Here is a 23796-nt window from a genome sequence, read left to right as displayed (position 1 = left end):
AAAAATAAAAGCCAGTGTATGTGTCAGTTGTTGTATATAAATAAGTATACATAAGACTCAATGATTGTATGAGTGACTGTATGGATAAATGTATACTTGTAATAATGTTTTTATAAAACACTAAGTATGAGTTATCTATATGAATAGATGAAGTGGTGTTTTTATAAGTGTATAGCTAAGTAAAAGTAAGTATGATCCATTGTTTGCATAAGTGAGTAGGACGACTTCATAAGTGATTAGGATGTGTGCTGGTGTGTAATGTCGATGTAGGTGTATTAGTATATTTGATAGTGTTCTATTGATCATTGACAGCATGTATGAATGAATCTATAGGTAAGTGATTACATGTGTGTATAGATCTAGGAATCACTGAGTGGGTGTTTAGAAACTTGTATTGGTGTGTCAATGGTTTTAAATCTGGCACTCTATTTTACAGTGAGTGATGAAAGGTAATACTAGTGTATGATGAGGTGTATCTGATTGTTACGTGGATGATGTCATCAGTGATGTCATTTGAGATGTCATCAGTGATGTCACTGACCATGTCATGAATGATGTAATATGTGACATCATCAGCAGTGGATTGCGGGCGCGCGAGATGTAGTTAGTACAACTAACTATATAGGAGGAATTTCAATGGTTTTGTTCGAGTGAAAGGTCCAGCTAGCTATAATACCCCTAAAACCTTTTTTTTTCAGTGAATTTCTAAGGTTTTTTAAATGCTAATTCCTAACTATATCAGGCCTGAAACCTATGGTTTTTTCAGTGAATTTCAACGGATTTTTAAATGCTAATTCCTAACTATAACAGGCCTGAAACCTATGTTTTTTTCAGTGAATTTCAAAGGTTTTTTAAATGCTAATTCCTAACTATATCAGGCCTGAACCCTATGGTTTTTTCAGTGAATTTCAAAGGTTTTGTAAATGCTAATTCCTAACTATATCAGGCCTGAAACCTATGTTTTTTTCAGTGAATTTCAAAGGTTTTGTAAATGACAATTTTTAATGTATTAACCCCTTCAGCGCTGCGCGGATTCCCGCGCGGTGCTGAAGGTTCTGAGCGCGGGCGGGGCCATGACGGAACGGTTCCGTCATAAGCACAGCCCAACCGACGTGCATGACGGAACCGTTCCGTCACAAGCGTCGAAGGGGTTAATTGGTATACTGATTTTTTTTATACTGATTTACTACATTTTTTAAACTATTTATTTTTAGATATTTTTTTTTTAATTACATTATGATTACATTATACATTACAATACAAAATATACTTTCTCAGAATGAATTACTTTAGTTTAAATACTTTGCAAATAGGCAATAGACTTTTAAGTACAGTAGTTACAGTTGTTGCAATGGGCAACACAATTTCAAACACAAAGCAACATTGAGCTTAATGTGAATTTCTAGTCGAATGCAAATAGTTACTTTATGGATTACTTTTCTAACCACAGGACTGGATGCTAGATTCAGTCCTTGGACATCCCCTGTAAATAGTTGAGTAAAAGCGTTTTGGTTACAGTAGTGATTTATAAGGATTATTATTGTATTTTAAAAGCTGACACAGAAAATTTTTCACATAGAATCACCAATGTTATCCTATAGCAGAAAATTCACTTAGCAGGAAAGTAGTGTTATCGTTACTTTTTCCTACTCATTGGTGGATCCTGGATCAAGCACAGGTGAATCTCCTGTAAACAGTTGAAAGAATGTGTTTAAGTCATACAGACGATTTTTTAGAAATATTTTTAGTTTGTGAAAATAGACACTTAGAAACATTTCTACTTAAAAGCACACAATGGATTCCTATGGAAGGAAATACAAGTTACTGTTAAGTACGCTTAAAATTACTTTTCAAGGTCAGTGCTGGGCTAAAAGATGCAGCCCTGGGTTCTCTCCTGATAACAGGTGAGTAAATCGGAATTCGTAGTTCGGCTGATTTTAGAGGAATATTTGTACATTTCAAAAATGGACACTTAGAAACTTTTCTGCTGAAAACCACACAAGGGATTACTATGGAAAGAAATACAAGTTACTGGTAAGTACGCTTAGAATTACTTTTGAGGGTCAGTGCTGGTGTAAAAGATGCAGCACTGGGTTCTCTTCTGAGAACAGTTGAGTAAATCGGAAATCGTAGTTCGGCTGATTTTTAGAGGAATATTTGTACTTTTCAAAAATGGACACTTAGAAACTGTTCTGCTGAAAACCACACAATGGATTCCTATGGAAGGAAATACAAGTTGCTAGTAAGTACGCTTAGAATTACTTTTCAAGATCAGTGCTGGGATAAAAGATGCAGCACTGGGTTCTCTCCTGATAACAGGTGAGTAAATTGGTATTCGTAGTTCGGCTGATTTTAGAAGAATTTTTGTACGTTTCAAAAATGGACACTTAGAAACTGTTCTGCTGAAAACCACACAATGGATTCCTATGGAAGGAAATACAAGTTACTCGTAAGTACGCTTAGAATTACTTTTCAGGGTCAGTGCTGGTCTAAAAGATGCAGCCCTGGGTTCTCTCCTTATAACAGGTGAGTAAATCGGAATTCGTAGTTCGGCTGATTTTAGAGGAATATTTGTACAATGGTAAAGGAAGGGGGCGGGGCCTGAGGTGACGTGTGCAAACACGCCCTGTGGCGCTTTTTAAGTTGGGGAATTAATTCCTCTTCACTCCTGCGGTCCCCTGGGGGCCAACTAGCCCACCAGGTACCTCCAGTATGCAACACAGCTCCGTGGCGCTTCCTGGAGGTACCTGGTGGGCTAGTTGGCCCCTAGGGGACCTCTGGATTGAAGAGGAATTAATTCCCCAACTTAAAATGCACCACAGGGCGTGTTTGCACACATTTCACCTCAGGCCCCGCTCCCTACCTTCACCACTGTGCAAACGTGCCCGTGACGTGCTTTAAGTTGAGGGATTAAGTCCCCTTGAATCCTGAGATCCCTAGCAGCCAACTAGGCCACTAGGTACCTCCAGTAAGCGCCACGGAGCTGCGTTGCAGAGAGGTGTAAAAAGGGGCGTGGATCATTACACCTCTCTGCAACGCAACCCCCTGGCGCATACTGGAGGTTCCTGGTGGGCTAGTTGGCCCCCAGAGACCCCCAGTATTCAAGGGGAATTAGTTCTCCCACTGCAAACACGCCAGGGGGCACGTTTGCAGAGTGGTGTAAGGAGGGGTCGTGGCCTCCAGCCCGATCCCGTTTTTTTTTCCTTCTTTTTTTTTAAAAGGGGGGCTGTGTAGCCCCCCTTCTTTTTCTATTTTTTTGGCCCTGGGGACCCCATCCCCCAGGGCCTGACCCCAATTCTTATATCTGAAAAACAAAATATCGGGAAGGGGACCGCGTGGCCCCCCTCCCAAGGCCATAATTTGCCCCGGGGACCCCATCCCCCGGGGCATGGGCCTTTTTAAAAAAAAAATTATGGAGGGGTGCTGCGCAGCCCCCCTCCTCTGGCCACTTTAAGGCCCCGGGGACCCCATCCCCCGGGGCCGGCCATTGTTATTTTAATTTATTTTTATTTTTTATTTAATGGGGAGGGGGGCCGTGTGGCCCCCCTCCCGGGCCACTTCTGGCCCTGGGGACCCTATCCCCCCGGCCTGGCCTCTCGTTGGAGACCGTGGGGGGGTCCCCAATCCCCCTACGGTCCCAGCCGGCTCCCCGCCTCATGGGGGAGCTGGAATTGCTTTTCCACATGGGGAGCAGCTAACATGCTGCTCCCCATGTGGAAAAGCAATCTGCTTTGCTTCATGGAAGCGAGAGCAGGTTACCCTGCTCTCGCTTCAATGAAGCAAAATAGTTTGCAATGGCAGGGTGGGAGCCGTGAGGCTCCCGCCCTGTCATTGCAAACAGCAACCCAGGGTGGCGGTTCCCAGGGCCAATACAAGCCTCCAGGAGGGGGGCCGCATGGCCCCCTCCAACATGTACAAGTTGCCCTGGGGGTGGCGGTCCCCGGGGCAGTGTGGGGGGATTGGGACGCCCCACACTTTTTTTTTTAATTATGCCCCCAGGATTTGGCCCCCGGGGGCAAATTAGAATATTCAGCTCGGGAGTCCGCGCTGAATTATTTTATTTTTCCGGACGAAATTCGCGCTGGGGGCGCGAACCTCGCTGATTATTTATTTTTATTCTTTTTTTGGCCCTGGGGGGCCTTGTGGGACCCCCTGAGCAGGCCTAGAGGGTCAGGGTGTTTCTACCCTGCCCCCTTTTTGCATTTTTCACATTTGTTTTTTAGGTTTTTTGTGCCTCGGTTCTACCCAGGCACAAGATGGCTGCCAACACTTCCTGATCTGGAGTGTTGACAGCCAATTAGAACACAGTTCGTGCACGGCAGGGTGCACGCTGGGTGGGGAGGGTGCGCAGATCCTCCAAGGCCATAAATATATCTATCTTTTTAACTCTAATTTTCTCAGGAACTACTGAACGGATTTACACCATTTAAGCAAAAGGCATGAGTCTGAACGGAGGACTACCTCTTTGCCAAATTTGGTGTAATTCCGTTCAGGAGTTCGGGCTGTAGCTGCGTCAACAGGTCCTATGGGAAAATGCATGGGGGAAACGCGTTTTGGGACCCTTCTTTTTTCGCGGCTTCCGCTTGACGAATCACCGTGAAATTTTCTGGATAGGAGCGGACCGGAGCTGGCCCAAAGTTTGGAAAATTTTGCGAAGATTCGTTAATCAGCGCCAACGTTATTCAAAATAGAATGTTGCGGATTTCCTATGGAAAATGGGTCCTAACTATATCTACCTACTGGCGTAGGTAATATATATATATATATATATATATAAATAGAATGTTGTGGATTTCCTATGGAAAATAGGTCCTAACTATATCTACCTACTGGTGTAGGTAATATATATATATATATATATATATATTCACAGAAAAAACCATAGGTTTCAGGCACGTTATAGTTAGGAATTAGCATTTAAAAAACCTCAGAAATGCACTGAAAAAACCATAGGTTTCAGGGGTGTTATGGTTAGCTGGACTTTTCACTCGTACAAAACCATTGAAATTCCCCCGTTATAGTTAGTTCAGCTAACTATAACTCGCGCGCCCGCAATGCACTGCTGATGACGTCACATATTACATCACTCATGACATGGTCAGTGACATCACTCATGACATCACTGATGACATCTCAAATGACATCACTGATGACATCACTGATGGCATCATCCAGTGAATGTGTGTTTTTCTGAAAATTAAATATGTTTTATATATGTATATCTCAAGGTCGATGGAAGAATAAATGGGTATATAAGTGTCTAAATGGATGATTTGTTTTTGAAAAATTGATTGTGTAACTGACTGATTAAGTGTATCATAGTGAATACATGGCTTAGTGAGTAATGTTTAAATATGTAAATATCTGTATCAGTCTCTCACTTTGTGTATAAGTGGCTGCATGGGTTGGTGAGTAGCTACATGGGTGTCTATATAGGTTATTAGTTGGTTTTTTGAGTATCAGTCTGAGTGTCTGCATGGTTCGGTGGAGGGTATTACGTAGTGCATAGGTGCATGAATGAGTGACTCACTGTTTGTATGGGTTGAACACAGCATGTGTGCAGGACTGTATGGGTGGATGAGTGTGTGTATGGGTGTGTTAGTGAGTGAATGACTGTCTCAATAGTGTCTTTATGAGTAACTACATATGTTTTAAACTAGTATATGTGACTATTGGTGTATATATGTGAGTATATGTGAGAGTGAGAGATTGAAAGAGTTCCTGTATGAATAAGTATGTGTTTCTATAAGTGATTGTTTAAAAGACTAAGTATGTGTAAGTTTCCGTAGAAGTAAGTATGGTGGTGTGTGTATAACTGTATATGCAAGTAAATGTATGTTTGATTCTTTATTAGCATGAGTGACTGTGTGTGAGTAACTCTATGGATGAGTGGCATTGTGTAACAGGATGTATAGGTGTATGAGTACATATGATGAGTGAGTACATGTATGAGTGACTGTATAGGACTGTTGGTGAAGGAGTGGATGTGTATGTGGATCTTAGAATTACTGAAGAGGTTGTTGTAACTAGTATTGGTATGTCCATTGTTTTGAAAATTGTAGTCTCTATTTTTGAATGTGTGTATCAAAGGTTATATTAGGGTGAGAGGAGGTCTGCCACTCTATCACAAGGATGATGTCATCAGTGATGTCATCAGTGATGTCATTTGAGATGTCATTAGTGATGTCATGAGTGATGTCACTGACCATGTCATGAGTGATGTAATATGTGACGTCATCAGCAGTGCATTGCAGGCGCGCGAGTTATAGTTAGCTGAACTAACTATAACGGGGGAATTTCAATGGTTTTGTACGAGTGAAAAGTCCAGCTAACTATAACACCCCTGAAACCTATGGTTTTTTCAGTGCATTTCTGAGGTTTTTTAAATGCTAATTCCTAACTATAACGTGCCTGAAACCTATGGTTTTTTCTGTGAATTTCAAAGGTTTTTTAAATGCTAATTTCTAACTATGCCTACAGAGATAGGACATGTGAAGAAAGAAGAAAAAATGCACAGAAAGAAACAAAAGAAGTGCAGAAAGAAGCAACAGAAGTCCTCAAATACGAAGATAAGTGCAGGAAGAAGGATAACGTGCAGAAAGAACAAACAGAAGAGCAGAAAGAAGCCTTGTTGCAAAATCATCCTGTACCCTCAACTTTTTCAGACGGATACTGGTGGTAACTGAGTCTGACTAACCAGTCCTAGAGCCAGTGCTATGTTAAAAGACACTTAGAATACAGTGAAAACACCTACATACACTAGGGAACATTATGCGTTGGGGTCCCCCTGTGATTAGCATGACCTCCTCTGTAAGCCCCTAGTATATAATAGGGCATGGGGATTAAAACTACCTCTTAAAACAGGCCACAGGGTGTTTTTGCACACGTTAACTCAGGCCCCGTCCCCTCCATTCACCACTGTGTAAACACGCCCTGTGTCCATTTTTAGTTGGGAGATTAAGTTCATTTGAATCCTGAGGGTCCCTAGGGTCCAACTAGCCCACTAGGTACCTCCAGTAAGTGCCACAGAGCTGCGTTGCAGAGAGGTGTAAAAAGTGGCACGGCCTGGACCACCTCTCTGCAATGCAGCTCAGTGGCGCTTACTGGAAGCACTTGGTGGGCTAGTTAGCCCCCAGGGGCCCTCAGTATTGAAGGGAAATTATATCCCCAATTTAAAACGTGCCATAGTGCGTGTTTGCACACGTCACCTCAGGCCCCGTCCCCTCCCTTCACCACTGTGTAAACGCGCCCTGTGGCTGTTCTAAGTTGAGAGATTAAGTCCCCTTGAATCCTAAGGGTCCCTAGGGTCAAACTAGACCACTAGGTACCTCCAGTAAGCGCCACAGAGCTGCGTTGCAGAGAGGTGTAAAAAGGGGCTTGGCCTCAGAACACCTGGCTGCAGCGCAGCTCCCTGGCGCATACTGGAGATGCCTGTTGGGGGCGCGTTTGCAGAGTACTGCACGGAGGGGGCATGGCCTCAGGCACGATGCCAGTCTTTTATTTATTTTAGTTTTTTAAGAAGGGGGGCTGTTTGGTTCCCCTTCTTATTCTAATTTATTGGCCCTGATGACCCCATCCCCCAGGGCCAGTCTCCTAATTATATTTTTTTGACCCCAATCCCCAGGGCCGGCCACTGTTTTTTATTATTTTTAAAAAATATATATTCATAGACACACCTAGGACATGCTGGACAAACCGTACGTACCTATCACCATGACGATTTGCGTGATATTCATTAAAAGGTGACTATGCATGCAATGAATCCACGTGGAATGTATTTACACCACTAGTGAAGCTCTGACATGTCTGATGCCCTACCGTGCCTAATCCTGGTAGACACCCTTGTCGTTTATTTATACAAACATGGGTAGCTATTGACGGGCACATTTAATACACATGCACACCAAGCCATTCAAAGGGGATTCGACAAAAATTCGACCAAAACTATGCAAGAAACCCCCCTCACGGTTAATAAAACACACATCCACTGCCGGATGTGTAATACTTTTTATTTTACTCTCTGGAAAGGGGACGAACATCACTTGAGAGTCACAGCGTGCTCCTGACAGAGCCCAATGCTGTGTTACACCCACCATTGCCTGCCGAGTGCCACACACCTCTGTGTTGTATTCCACTAGCTAGTGCATATGCTATGACACTCTCTAGCCCATGTGCACAGTAACACCACCCCGTGAATATGTCATGCCACACTTGTCTTCGCACGGGTTATATTGCCCCATCTAACGTGCCTTTCTCGATGCCTATGTTATAACGCACAGTGCTATGCCATACATATTACAATCTGGGATCCATATCTTTGTCACAGTGCATATGCAACGTTACACTCCCCAGCACATATTTTATATTACAACTTTAGAGACTAGTTAGGTTACACAACACTGCCCTGTGCATATTACACTCCAAGGCGCATATCGCATAGCACGCGCTAGTGCCTGTGCTATCTCGCGCTCTCCAATGAATCTGTCATTGCGCACAATGTATTGCATATTATATTTCACGCCCGGTTCATCTTATATCACACTTTTTGGTGCATAGTTTATACCATACACTATATCTAGTTTTCATTTTCAATCGTGCTCTCAGGACTATGTTCTATATAACACTGTGTTCACCTACCCTTTTCACGGGCATTACATTTTGCGATAGGGGGTGGAGGGTCAGGGGGTGTTTCTGCCAAGTGAGCCCGGAGTCACAGTCACAAACGTCCTCTTCTTCCTGAATAAAAGTGAGATTATGCTGCATACTTGTTCATATTAGTAGTTCGCACAGACACAATGTTTTAAAAACAATAAAGTTCCTAATACCCGCCTTCTCTGAACAGTTAGCTTGCTGCCCCATCCCCTTCCTCCCTATCCTCTGTTGTGTGAATCCATGGACTAGCCTCCTCCCTCCTGCCATACATGGTCTGATGTGCTGCCACTGCCCTCAATTTAGTATGATGTACCAGTCCACTCCTCCTGCCCTCCATTGCCCAATTCTATGCCCCATCATTGACCTCCTGCTTAAACTCTGTGCTTAGCTTGCTGCCCCTATTCTCCTTCCCCCTGCCCTCCGATGTCTTTGTGCATGCCCCTGCTCCATCCTTTTTGCCCACCATGTCCCCTGGACCTGCCACTCCTATCTACTCTGAGTGTTCTGTTGAGCTGCCACTCCCCTCCCACCTGCCTAGCATTGTTAGATGACTGTAACCTGTCCCTGCCACCTCCACCCTGCCTGTCCACAAGCCATGCCCCTATCCTCTTCCTCCTGTCCTACATGGTCCATTGTACTGCCACACCCTTCTGCCCTCCCTGGTCTGTTGTGCTGCAACTGCTCCTCCTGCCTGCCCCGTGTGGTCTGTTGTGAGGTCCCTTCCCCTGAACTTTCTTGTCTGTGCACAGGTCCTGACCCTCCCTTCTATCCTCCATCGTCCTTTGTGCATGCCCCTCCACCCTCCATCTTGCCCATCATAGCCATTGTGCTGCCACTAACCCTCCCACTTGCCATGCATGGTCTTCTGTGCTGCCATGGCCCCTCCCACCTTCCCTGTGTGGACAGTTAGCTGCCCCTGACCCCCTCCCACCTTCCCTCCATGGTCTGTGTGTATGCCATCACAGTCTCACTGTTGCTCTTCATGGTGTGTCTTGCTTCTAGTGCCCATCCTGCCTGACCTCCATGGCTATCTTGCTGCTCCTGCCCTGCCCCCTTGCCCCCAGCCCTACTCCCTCCCTCCTGGCTTGTCTGTTCCATTGTAATGCCCCTGATCCGTCCCTCCTGCCCTTTATGGTCTGTTATGCTGCAGCTTTCTCTCCTGTCTGTCCATTATGGTCAGCTAGCTACCATTGCCTCTTGCCCCTCTGTTCTCTGTTGTCCATGTGCATGGTCCTGTCCCCTCCCTCTTGCTTTCTATGGATTGTTGTGCTGCACTCCCGTCCTGCATGCCCTGTGTGGTGTATTGTGCTGCTGCAAACCCTGATGCCTGCCCTGCAGGGTCAGTTTGGTGCACCTCTCCATGTCCCTCCTGTCCTCTGTTATCCAAGTCCATGTCCCTATCCCATTTCCTTCCATGATCCAATGTACCATACTTGCGAACATTTTGAACTTGGTAAGAGGGAGATTTTGAAAAAAAACTGGGGTATTGATTTTCCCCTTTGAGTTACATTGAAAAAGAGGATATTGTAGACAGGAGACAGATCAAATAAAGCCCATTTGAGCTTAAAAGCATTGGACGTTTCCTGGCTGAATCGGGTCTGTTGGCATGTATGGTTATACTACCATTGCCTCTTCCTTCTGCCCACAATGGTCTATTACATTGCCACAGCCTTGAAGGAGGGTAGATTTTGTATCACAGGGGGCCCCTGGCCCGTTCTGTCCACACCTGAAGTATGAGACCCTTGTCCTTGCCCTGCCAGCTGCATTTGTAGGCCGTATTAAATTGACCAGCGGGTCCTGTGTTGCTATATAATTATCCTGAGACATCCTTACCACTCAGCCAGCATAAAACCCCTGTGTAGGCCCTTCTGTTCAATATGTAGGCCTCTTTGTTAAATTGACCATAGCTCTGCAATTTTAGTGTATAGCAGTCTGAAGGCAGGTCTGCGAGGCCTTCTGATCCAAACTAGTAGCCCCCACCCTACCCGAGTGCTCCGTGCTCGGTATCAAAGTTCAACATCCCCCTGAAGCTGTCGACATACAGTAGGCTGCATCCTGGACTGGTACTTGCTTCCTGGGCAGGTTTCCCGCTTTTAAGGAAGTGGCAACCGCAGAGCGTCAAGTTAGGAGAACTGAGGAGATTTTATACATGAATATATTGAATTCCCGTACAATACCCATTATTTTCTGCTTGCTCTATGGAACTTACGATAAGCGATTGGCCTGAGAGACTGACCTTTTCACCCAGTCCATTGTCAGCATTAAGTGGGTAAATGACGAAATGTCTGGTAAAATCTGCAGACGAAGCTTTTGGGTAGCATACGTAGGTAGATGTAGCGTGCAAAGGAGCCCACAAAATGATATAAAAAGGGAGCACCCACAGATATCGACGGACTACCTCGCCGTCTGTATGTAGGTTAACAGGCAGTGCAGGTTTTCCCCAAGAGCTGGGAGCTCTTGTCTTCCTTTGCTTAAAATGTCTTGCTCTGCTTTGCTTGAAGTATCTTATTCTATTTTACCTATATGAAATGTCATGTTATGTTTAACCATTGTTCTCTTTACTTTTGCATTTAAAAGATTTTGTATTGTAATTGCAGGAATGCTTGCTCTAAGAGTAAACGTGAGTGTTCCTAGGTAACATTTTCCTTGGTGTAACTTGTTTCTCATGATGCATTTATAGATGTGTTTTCTCTCTCTCTCTGTCAGTACATTAATTGAGATACAGAGAATATTATGACAGCTGTATGATTATCTGGATTCTGTATTTTGTACTTTATGTCTCTATTCTGCGGTTTCTTTGAAGTTGCATCTTCTCATTAAACTGCCATTGTATTCTGCCTCCAATTCCATGTCTCATATGTCTGTTTTCTTCATTTTTGGAGCAAGCGTTCCTAGGCACCCCGGCTCAAATTAAGGTGCCCCTTTTGTCCCTGACTCACTCTCCTGCTCAGTTCTGTGGTGGCTCCCGGGGATCTGGGGACCGCCCCTAGCTTCCTTGACCCGTAATAGATCTTCCCTCCAACAGCCTCTCTTGCAAGTCCTGTATTGTTGGTTTGTTGCCCCTGCCCCCCTTTCCACTGCCCTCCATAGTCTGTTGTGCTTCCACGGCCCTTCCTGCCTGCTCAGTGTGGTTAAATTGTTGCCTTTGCACCCTCCTACCTGCCTTCAATTTTCAGAGTCCGTGCCCCTGGCCTCTGCCTCTCAACAGTATCCTAATGAACAACTAGATTGCTAACATTCTATATTTATTACAAAAGCGTGGAACGCCTGACATCATCTTGATGTAATCAAAACTGTAATACCTAGAGCATTTCCTTTAGAAATTACATATATGAGAGGGTCTTATTGGCATCAAAATTATGGTTAGTGCTCTAAAAGACTAAAATAAGGACATATTTTCTGAGTTTTCAAATAGCGACAAAGCACTTTTAAATTATTTGTTATCTTTATGTTTTTTTATCCAGTTGACCACTTGATTAAATGTTGCACTTAGGGGAGAGGATGTGGTGTTACTTCCAGAACTGCAGACTTTGCAACTGGGGAACCAGGTTGCAGTTTCTGCTTCAGCTCGACATTCTGTGATTCTGGTCAAATCACTTAGTCTCCCCATGTCTACAACCAAAATGAATTTGTTCTTGTGTGATGTAACCAATGCTCATGTAAAGCACTCCAATACCTGACAAGTCTGCACTATATAACACTGCAAAAACACAAAATAATAAGTGTTTTGCACACTTCTGTCATTGGGCTATATTTGGGCTACATCTGGGTGATTTTGGGCTACATTTGGGCTCTTTTGTCTCCGGTGGCCATCTTGGGAGATTTATTTGTTATGAAGTTTCCTAATTTCCTCATGTACTGCAGTCTCCTCAGTAGGAAATGCTTTCAGTTTTTTACTTTGATTCCATCATGAAGGTATTCAGCTATGTCACACATTTGCCATAAATTCTGAATGTTAGCACTCTAGTTGCTCATTAGATCACTGTAGTAAAACTACTGCACCATGGAAGTCTGCTCCTGGTATTAAAAGTGCATGTTTCAGTCTGCATGTCAGAATTTTTTAATGAAATAGAAGAGGATTTGAGAAGTCACTCAAAATGTGCCCTCGTTTTCTTTCTTCAGCATTAATCATAATTTCTATGGCAAAATGAACCTCCTCATTGTGTTCCTTTTTAAATTAAATGTTTTAAGTGTTACCAGTTTATTCCAATCAAGATGGCTTCAGGTGTGCCATACTTTTGTCATAATGAAGACAGTAAGCGCTCTAGTTGTTTTTAAGAACATTCTGGGACATTCTGTCATTGGGCTATACTTGGGCTACATCTGGGTGATATTTGGGCTACATTTGGGCTCTTTTGTCTCTGGTGGCCATCTTGGGAGACTTATTTGTTATGAAGTTTCCTAATTTCCTCATTTACTGCAGTCTCCTCAGTAGGAAATACTTTCAGTGTTTTACTTTGATTCCATCAAGAAGGCATTCACATGTGTCACACATTTGCCATAAATTCAGAATGTTAGCACTCTTTTTGCTCATTAGATCACTGTAGTAAAGCTACTGCTCACCAGGGAAAACTGCTGCTGGTATTGAAAGTGCATGTTTCAGTCTGCATGTCAGAATTTTTTAATGAAATAGAAGAGGATTTGAGAAGTCACTCAAAATGTGCCCTAATTTTTCTTTCTGCAGCACTAATCATACTTTTTATGGAAAAATGAACCCCATCATTTTGTTCCTTTTTAAATTAAATGTTTTAAGAGTTACCACTTTAATCCAAGCAAGATGGCTTCAGGTGTGCCATACGTTTATCATAAGTAGGACTGTTAGCGCTCTAGTAGTTCTTTGGAACACTCTGGGAAGCTGCAGTAGAACACAAAGGAATCAACTGACAGTCTCTGCCCTTGTTGGATGTACATGTTTTACTGAGAATGTCAGACTTCATTCTCACATGACTGAGAAAGATAATGTGAATTTACAGAAAATAAGCTCTCAGTTTAGCCTATAGATCACCTTCCAAACCTCTGTGGTAAAAGCATGAGAAAATATTTTTCTCTCAATCATGATATCCCAGCAGAAGGCTTTTTCACATGGTGAAATCACCTTAGAACATACCACAATTCCTAAAATGAGTATGGTACCATCAACAAATGATTTATAATGTAACTAAAGTCTTAAAACCTTCTATTAACTGCAATGCTTTTTAATGAGGTGCTATCATGTATATTGGTCCCAAGATGGCTGCCAACACTTCTTGGATGAAGTGCTGACAGCCAATCAGATCTCAGGATGAGATGTGTGGTTAGGCTCCGCCCACATATATATATGCTTTTAAATGCTATTTTCTCAGGAAATACTGAACAGATTTACACCAGACCTGCAAAAGGCACTTCCTTGACCTTATGGCTACCTCTCTGCCAAATTTCAAGTAATTCTGTTCAGCCGTTCGGGCTGTAGCTGTGTCTAAAGGTCCTATGGGAAAATGCATGGGGAAAACGCGTTTTGGGACCCCCCTTTTTTCTCGGCCCCTGCTTGACGAATCCCCCCGAGACTTTCAGGGTAGGAGCGGAGCGGAGCGCCCCGCTTATTTTGAAAATTTCGCAAGGATTCGTCGATCGGCGCCAAAGTTATTCCAAATAGAATGTTGCGGATTTCCTATGGAAACAGGGTCCTAACTATAACTACCTACTGGCGACCGCCAGTAGGTAATATATATATATATATTGCCTACTGGCGGTCGCCAGTAGGTAGTTATAGTTAGGACCACGTTTCCATAGGAAATCCGCAACATTCTATTTTGAATAACTTTAGCGCCGGTCGACGAATCCTCGCGAATTTTTCAAAATAGGTGGGGCGCTACGCTCCGCTCCTTCCCTGAAAGTCTCGGGGGGATTCGTCAAGCGGGGGCTGAGATAAAAGGGGGGTCCCAAAACGCGTTTTTCCCATGCATTTTTCCATAGGACCTTTAGACACAGCTACAGCCCGAACGGCTGAACAGAATTACTAGAAATTTGGCAGAGAGGTAGTCCTCAGGTCAAGGAAGTGCCTTTTGTAGGTTTGGTGTAAATCTGTTCAGTAGATTCTGAGAAAATAGCCTTTAAATCAATATATATATCTGAGCCAGCTTACGGTGCGCTTACCGTACGCTTACCGTACGCGTACGGTGGCGTGCGCGAGCGCGATTCTGATTGGCTGTTAGATCTTAGTAAACATTCGAATCGGTCGAAACCAGGAAGCGGCGGCCGCCATTTCGTGTGTTTCACTCAGAAAAAAAAGAGTGATAACAAGAAAAGGGGGCAAGGAGGAGAGTTACAGACCCCCTAACATTTGTAAGGGGGTCAAAGAAGGACAGAAAAGTACAAAGAAAACATTTATTGATTTTAAAAAAAATCACGGGGTACGCGTACGGTAAGCGTACGGTAGAAAAAAAAATAAAAAAAGAAATGAAAATCAGATTTAAGTGTTTAGATATTAGGGGGCTCTAAAAAGAGCCGTTGTGTTTATTAAGTGATTTTTTAGTGGTACCTACAAGTAAGTACCGATGCAGAGTCTAAGGTTCAAGAGGAAGACTCTGTTCCCTTCATCATTGAAGTGTACACCATCTCCTCTATAAATGTCTTGCATGTCATAACGCAAGTTGTTGTGGTAAATGGAACCCATACCATAGTCACGGAGGAAAGCAGAAACAGATTTGTTGACGTGCTTTCTTGCTTTGTCAATCTGCGGACAGAAATGATTGGACCAGTTCCATTTTTGCCTTTGGCATATGTTAGAAAACACAAAGGCAGTTTTAGGGAAAAGTGAAAACAGTTGTGCAAAGGTCTCCTTCATAAGCATTTCCAGACCTACCCCAGTCAAAGTGCCTAGGTCATTGCCACCACAGTGCACTATTATGAGGTCAGGGTGTTGGATGTGCATGAAGGATTTCACCAATGGCATCAATTGGTGCCACTTTAACCCTCTCTGACCAATCCATTTAATGTCTACATTTGGCAAAGCAAGGTCTCTCACCATATCTGTTTTCTCTGCATACTTTTCACTCCAGAAGACATAGCTGTGCCCTACAATCCACACTGTGAACATCTTCAAAGGAGAACTGGATGCACTCAGGAGGTGTCTTTCAGTAGAATGGCAATATGAAAAGAAAGACAGTTTGGAAATGGAGGCATACATATTTTTTTCAAAAAAAAAAGAACTGATTGGCTGTTTCATACCATTCTAGAATAAAAACTAGGCTGTATGTGTAAATTAATAGAAGCATGTTTTGTATTGGTACAGAAAAATGTGTTACCAAAGAACAGTACTATGGATTTGCTGTTAGGTTTGAAAAGTCAAGCACTCTTGCTCTTTGGAATTAAAACATTGTTTGGCGAACTTCTGACCTGACTCCACACAGCAGTGTTCCATGAGCTGTTGCTATGGTAGCAGGCAGAAGTCAAGTTGGGGGAAGGGTACTAGGCAGAAGTCAAGTTGGGGGAAGGGTACTTTTGGAAAAGGGTTGGTTTTCAACCAATAGAAATGTGTGATTACATTTGAAAAAAAGGGGCAAGCACTGAGATTTGAAACTAACATGTATGTGTGTGGAAAAAGAGAGGGAAAGTTTGCCATTATCTGGTTCTGCTGAGAGGAGAGAGGTGTAGAGAACAGAGATCCTGGCTCTGATAATCTGCTGTTTGAGTGCCACATTTCTTTCACAACTAACTAATTTTAAAGGTGAGTTTAGAGTCTGAGAGGGGATGTATATGGTAAATTAAGAAATTAATAATAGAAATGCAATTCTTTTTGTTGAAGTTGTGTTTATTATTTTCTGTTTTGGGAGAAATTTAAATGTGAGGAACATGTAAAATAATATGGACTATGTTTTCACAATAAATTAAGGTGTACTGGTATAATAAAAGAATAGTTTAAGGGTTTGAGGTTGGACTCAGTAATGCAAATACATTCAGCATCACTAAGGCTGGTTGCCCTTGCTGGAGTGTAGGCAGACACCCAGGTTACAAATGATGCTGGTCTGAAAAAGTAGTTTGGACATGTGCTTTGTAAAAAATCTGAAAAGTGGATTCATAATGTGTCAGTCTGTAAAAGTGTTTATCACTTGCCAAAAAAAAGAGCAGTAAGTGTGCTTTCAAATTGGCAAAGAAATTTCGTTTTGTGACTAATGTGAAAACATGACTCTGTGTGCAAATAGGAATTACAGGCAGAGATTTATTGCGTATTGCTCTGGTGATTTCACAGTTGCATTAGATGGAAAGGGGGAGACATTTTTTGGTGCAGAAGCAGACTCTTAGCACACAGGTAGCTGCTTACTATGTGGAATCATGCACAGTATTCACAAGCGAGTGGGGTTTGAGGTTTCAGTCAGTAATGCAAATACATTCAGCATCACTAAGGCTGGTTGCCCTTGCTGGAGTGTAGGCAGACACCCAGGTTACAAATGATGCTGGTCTGAAAAAGCAGTTTGGACATGTGCTTTGTAAAAAATCTGAAAAGTGGATTCATAATGTGTCAGTCTGTAAAAGTGTTTATCACTTGCCAAAAAAAAGAGCAGTAAGTGTGCTTTCAAATTGGCAAAGAAATTTCGTTTTGTGACTAATGTGAAAACATGACTCTGTGTGCAAATAGGAATTACAGGCATAGATTTATTGCGTATTGCTCTGGTGATTTCACAGTTGCATTAGATGGAAAGGGGGAGACATTTTTTGGTGCAGAAGCAGACTCTTAGCACACAGGTAGCTGCTTACCATGTGGAATCATGCACAGTATTCACAAGCGAGTGGGGTTTGAGGTTTCAGTCAGTAATGCAAATACATTCAGCATCACTAAGGCTGGTTGCCCTTGCTGGAGTGTAGGCAGACACCCAGGTTACAAATGATGCTGGTCTGAAAAAGCAGTTTGGACATGTGCTTTGTAAAAAATCTGAAAAGTGGATTCATAATGTGTCAGTCTGTAAAAGTGTTTATTACTTGCCAAAAAAAAGAGCAGTGAGTGTGCTTTCAAATTGGCAAAGAAATTTCGTTTTGTGACTAATGTGAAAACATGACTCTGTGTGCAAATAGGAATTACAGGCAGAGATTTATTGCGTATTGCTCTGGTGATTTCACAGTTGCATTAGAAGGAAAGGGGGGAGCCTTTTTTTGGTGCAGAAGCTGACTCTTAGCACACAGGTAGCTGCTTACCATGTGGAATCATGCACAGTATTCACAAGCGAGTGGGGTTTGAGGTTTCAGTCAGTAATGCAAATACATTCAGCATCACTAAGGCTGGTTGCCCTTGCTGGAGTGTAGGCAGACACCCAGGTTACAAATGATGCTGGTCTGAAAAAGCAGTTTGGACATGTGCTTTGTAAAAAATCTGAAAAGTGGATTCATAATGTGTCAGTCTGTAAAAGTGTTTATCACTTGCCAAAAAAAAGAGCAGTAAGTGTGCTTTCAAATTGGCAAAGAAATTTCGTTTTGTGACTAATGTGAAAACATGACTCTGTGTGCAAATAGGAATTACAGGCAGAGATTTATTGCGTATTGCTCTGGTGATTTCACAGTTGCATTAGAAGGAAAGGGGGAGCCTTTTTTTGGTGCAGAAGCTGACTCTTAGCACACAGGTAGCTGCTTACCATGTGGAATCATGCACAGTATTCACAAGCGAGTGGGGTTTGAGGTTTCAGTCAGTAATGCAAATACATTCAGCATCACTAAGGCTGGTTGCCCTTGCTGGAGTGTAGGCAGACACCCAGGTTACAAATGATGCTGGTCTGAAAAAGCAGTTTGGACATGTGCTTTGTAAAAAATCTGAAAAGTGGATTCATAATGTGTCAGTCTGTAAAAGTGTTTATTACTTGCCAAAAAAAAGAGCAGTAAGTGTGCTTTCAAATTGGCAAAGAAATTTCGTTTTGTGACTAATGTGAAAACATGACTCTGTGTCCAAATAGGAATTACAGGCAGAGATTTATTGCGTATTGCTCTGGTGATTTCACAGTTGCATTAGATGGAAAGGGGGAGCCTTTTTTTGGTGCAGAAGCTGACTCTTAGCACACAGGTAGCTGCTTACCAAGTGGAATCATGCACAGTATTCACAAGCGAGTGGGGTTTGAGGTTTCAGTCAGTAATGCAAATACATTCAGCATCACTAAGGCTGGTTGCCCTTGCTGGAGTGTGGGCAGACACCCAGGTTACAAATGATGCTGGTCTGAAAAAGCAGTTTGGACATGTGCTTTGTAAAAAATCTGAAAAGTGGATTCATAATGTGTCAGTCTGTAAAAGTGTTTATCACTTGCCAAAAAAAAGAGCAGTAAGTGTGCTTTCAAATTGGCAAAGAAATTTCGTTTTGTGACTAATGTGAAAACAAATGTAGTAATATATTTAAATAAAATAAAGGAATTTTTTTTTAGTTTTTTTCAGGTATTGCTGAAGAGCAGTGAACAAAATTTAAGATGCCTACAAAATCCAGAGTAAAAAAAGAGCAGAAAAAAAACCTATATTTGAAGACAACTGGAGGACCTAAGTTAGTTGAAGATGCTCATGTTGGGAAGAAGAAAACATCTTCTGGTAAGCAAAAAAAAGATTTTCTAAGGAACATATTCAAAAAAAGGAAAAATGTACAAAATGTTTGTACTGGAAAGAATGATTTGAATCGAAAAGGACAGGAAAAAATTGAGAATTTAGTTAATGCAAATATACCTTCTGCAACTAAAAAGATAAACTTAAACAGAAAAACAGCGTTTAAAGAGATACGTAGAAAAATGTTTCAGAGGAGAGTTATGTCCAATTTGATAAAGGATGTGAAGAAATATAAGCAAAAGGCAAAGTTTTTTAAGAGAAAAAAAGAAATTGAAGCCATTGCAGCTAAGGCATTAGAATTAAAAAGGAAACTATTCATTTTAATTTTGAATAGGATGCGTACATTAGACAAAATGGTTAATGTACTGAAATCACATAGCAAAAGGAAAAGAGTAGTGAACAGAACAAACTTTTGTAAAGTGTTTTTAGGAAAATGGATGCATAGTTCAAGTAGTGAACCCTTTTTTAATGAAGAGAGTTATTTTCAAAGTAATAGTTTGCTGCATGCAGTTGACACCAGAGGTCGTGCTTATGAAGTGAAAAATGGTTGCATAATGGAGAAGGAGATAATGGTTCCAAGAGATGAGGTACAAGTGATGGCGGATGAGGCTATGGGGAGACGTCCTAAAGCCCCAGTGTACACTTGGAATTGTAGTAGTATTTGCACTGTGCGTCAGGAATCTATTGATAAATTTCGTGAGTTTCTAAGAGAATATAGCAAAAAAAGTGTGAAACAGAAGATTAAGGTGCTTCAAAGTCTAGATCCATGCAGAGTGAGAGAGAATACTGGTTTGCAGGGTCATTCTCTGGCTTGTCTATCTAGAAAAATGTGTAATAGTGTTTTCCATCATTTTAGGATGCTGGCTGTTCATCATACTGAAATGAGAAAGTTTGTGAGACGGTTGTATTTTGCTAAAAGTCCAGCAATAAAGTTAGATGAATTGAATAGGGCTCTGTTCCGTGGAACGGTATCAGATGTAGAGAAGGTTGTTGATGAAATTCAGTTTTGTTACTTTGGTCCTGAACAAAACAGTGCAGAGAAGGACACAGTAAATGAGGAAGAAGTGGAAGAAAATGTAGAACCCTCTGTAAGTAAGACATTTAATGATCACATAACAAAATTTGCAATAATCTCTAATGAAAGACCAAATATAACTTGTATTTGTTGCCGCAGAACTCATTATAGAAAACAAACCAGGTATGTTGATCTCCACAGAAAGAGTGAAAATGAAGATAATTATAAGTGGAAGGATTTTGCCACCTATATATTTCTTGAAAATTGTTTTGAATTGGGTGAAGTTCAGCGTATTTGTAAATACTGTTACAACAAGTTAGAGGAAAATAGAATGCCGACCAGAGCTGTACATAATAATTTAGAATTGGATGCTATTCCTGCTGAACTTTCTGAATTAAATACATATGAGTCTATACTCATTCAATGTGTTCATCCGTTCCAGACCATAGTACGTATGGAGCCCAAAACTGGTAAATTACCTCCTTCAGATTTACTGAGAGGTTTAAAAGGTAGAGTGGTGTATTTGCCCTTGGATTTGAAAAAAAATATGGAAACTATTGATGCGGATACTTTGGAAACTGAACCATTAATTATTCTGGTTAATGGTGTACCTACAAAGAATAAGAAGATTTGGCAGGAGCTGGTAGATGTACGGAAAGTACAAAGAGCAAATTTGTATTTGAAAAGGAATAACAAATGGTATGAATCAATTTATATAGAAGAAGAAGAAGAAGAAGATTTACAAGAAGACACAGAAACACCAACTGGACAAATTGAAAAAGTGGACAAGTCAAAGGAAGAAGAAATTTATGAACATTTTAGCATACATCCTCTTCATTCAAAAGAAGTTATGGGAGACAATATTGATCTATTTCAGATGAAGAAAGCAAAAGGAACTCCCGTGAGTGTATGGGAGGAGAGCTTGGAAGCTCGATGTTTTCCCCAGCTGTTTCCTAAAGGAAAAGGAGGACGATACGATGAACGTCCGGAACAGATTCCAGCTTCTGAGTATCGGACTACAAGACTATATGCTGAAGATCCCAGATTTCAACAAAGTATTCCTTATTTGTTCCATCTTTTATTTGAAAGCGACTTGTCTGCACTGTCTTATGCAGTAAATCACATTTTAAAAAGTGGAGTACATTTACAAAATGTGTCTGCTAAGGATTTTATGGAGAAAGTGCAGCACCGAGATGATCATTTGGAAACACAACTGATCAATCTGATGGCTTGTCAGCGTGGGACAAATGAATATTGGTACCGACGCCATGGTGAATTAAAATGCATGTTACGGAATTTAGGAACACCAACATGGTTCCTTACCCTAAGCTGTGCTGAGTACGCTTGGGATGATTTACTGGATTTTCTACGAGAGGCAAATTCAAACATTAAAAACATCGAATACAAAACAGCAGGAGAACTGTGCTCATTGAATCCGGTTAATGTTTGCAGATATTTCAATCATAGATTTGAGGCTATGATGTCCTTCATCTGCAATAAAAAAAATCCACCTCTAGGAGAAGTAGTGGATTTCTTTTGGAGAAAAGAGTACCAGGCAAGAGGTGCTCCTCATATTCATATGCTGTTGTGGATCAAGGATGCCCCAAAGTTTGGAACAGATACTGATGAAGCAGTGTTATCTTACATTGAAGAATATGCAACATGTGCTATACCAAAAAGCACAGAAGAGAAAAAGTTAAAGGAGCAAGTTTTACGTTTCCAAAGTCATCGGTGTGGAAAATACTGTCGACGGAAATGCAAGAGCAAAGATAAATACTACACTAAATGTCGATTTGGATTTCCTAGACCTGTTCTTTCAAAAGGAAGAGTTAACAGTTGTATGTCAGCTGTGAGACATACTATCACAAGAAAATCACCTAAGAATACCTACAACCTTAAAAGAAAAGAAGAATCAAAAAATATAAATGACTACAACCCAGTGATTTTATCCATGTGGAACGCTAACATGGATATACAGTATGTAGCTGACAATTCCATTGCTGTTGCTCGATATGTAACGTCTTACATTACGAAATCAGAAAAAACAGAATTGAAGGAAATGTGGGAAGAGATTTCTCACGAGAAAACTGTCAGTAAGAAGCTGTACAGTTTCAGTTTGAAGATGTTATTGCATCGAGAAATTGGATCCTACGAATGTTCAGATAGGTTATCTTCTGCAAGTCTCTACTCGAAATCAAGAAGAATAATTTGGGCAAGTTTAGGCCTTGCAGCAATGAGAAATCGGGTACTGAAATCTGTTGGAGAAATTGAATATTTGGCCGAGAATGACCCAGAAAGTACAGATATTTTGAAATCAAACATGTTGGATACATATTACCCAAAGAGAAGTCATCATCTGGAGAACATGTGTCTCTATGAAGTGCTGCAGAACTACATTTATTCACGGAAAGCCGCAGAAGACATCAACAATGGAAAATATAAAGTTATTGGTGAGGAAGGATGTTTGGTGAAGCAAACAAAAGGAAGTTTGATAAATCACCGGAAGCTGAGTTGCGACACTACTGACAAAAAGGAATTTTACTACTTGGCTCTTTTACAGCTGTTTAAACCATGGCGTACAGAGGATGAACTACTGGGAGAATTTCAAAGCTATGAAGATTCATTTAATGCTTGCAAAGACAGCATACAATGCAGAACATTCACAACTTATCTGCAAATGTTAAATGAAGAAATTGAACAGGAAACTACAATTGCAGCAGAAATAGCTAGAGACAGTTCTCAGGACAGCCAAAGTTCAGGAACACTCAGTCAAGATCCCCTAGGACAACCAATCGTTGAAAATGAAGCATCAATAGCCATGAATGAAGTGGAAACAGCTATGAATCAAGCTCAAGAAGAATTTATAGACTTACAAAATTTGGAAAGACAACTGAATCAAGAGCAGCAACAAATTTATGAAGAGATCAGAAACAAAATTGATCACGGATTTCTACATGAAAAAAAAGAGTGCTCATGCACATCATTTCATCCAATCAGGATGTATGTAAGCGGACAAGCTGGAACTGGAAAAAGTTTCCTTATAAAAGTCATCAGAAGCTACCTACAGCAAAAAACGGATTCTACTTTGTCTTGTGTGGTTACTGCTCCAACTGGGTTAGCAGCATATAACATAAAAGGAATCACTTTACATCGTTTGCTAATGTTACCAGTGGAGCATGAGAACAAAATACAATACAACAAGCTAACTGGAGAAGCATGCTTGGAAGTTTCAAGAGTATTGAAGAAGATGCAAGTTCTCATTATTGATGAGGTGAGCATGGTATCGAACTTAATGCTTGCCTTTGTGCATTTAAGAATGCAGCAAATTCTGAAGTCAGACTATGACGTGTTATTTGGAAGAAAACACGTCATAGTTTTTGGAGATCTTTTGCAACTTACTCCAGTTAAAGGACAACCAGTGTTTAATACTGTGACACATGAAGACACGAAGAAGTCATTGGGAAGCATCGGTAATGCAAATATTTGGTCCTTCTTTGAGTACAAGGAACTTACAACTAATATGAGGCAAGCAAACGATGAAGAATATGGAAGTATTCTGAAAGATATCAGGATTGGACTACTCA

This window comes from Triturus cristatus, chromosome 2_1 (assembly GCF_964204655.1).
Source record: "Triturus cristatus chromosome 2_1, aTriCri1.1, whole genome shotgun sequence".
Lineage (NCBI taxonomy): Eukaryota > Metazoa > Chordata > Amphibia > Caudata > Salamandridae > Triturus > Triturus cristatus.
The sequence above is the reverse complement of the archived record's forward strand: the minus strand, read 5'-3'. Positions refer to the sequence as shown.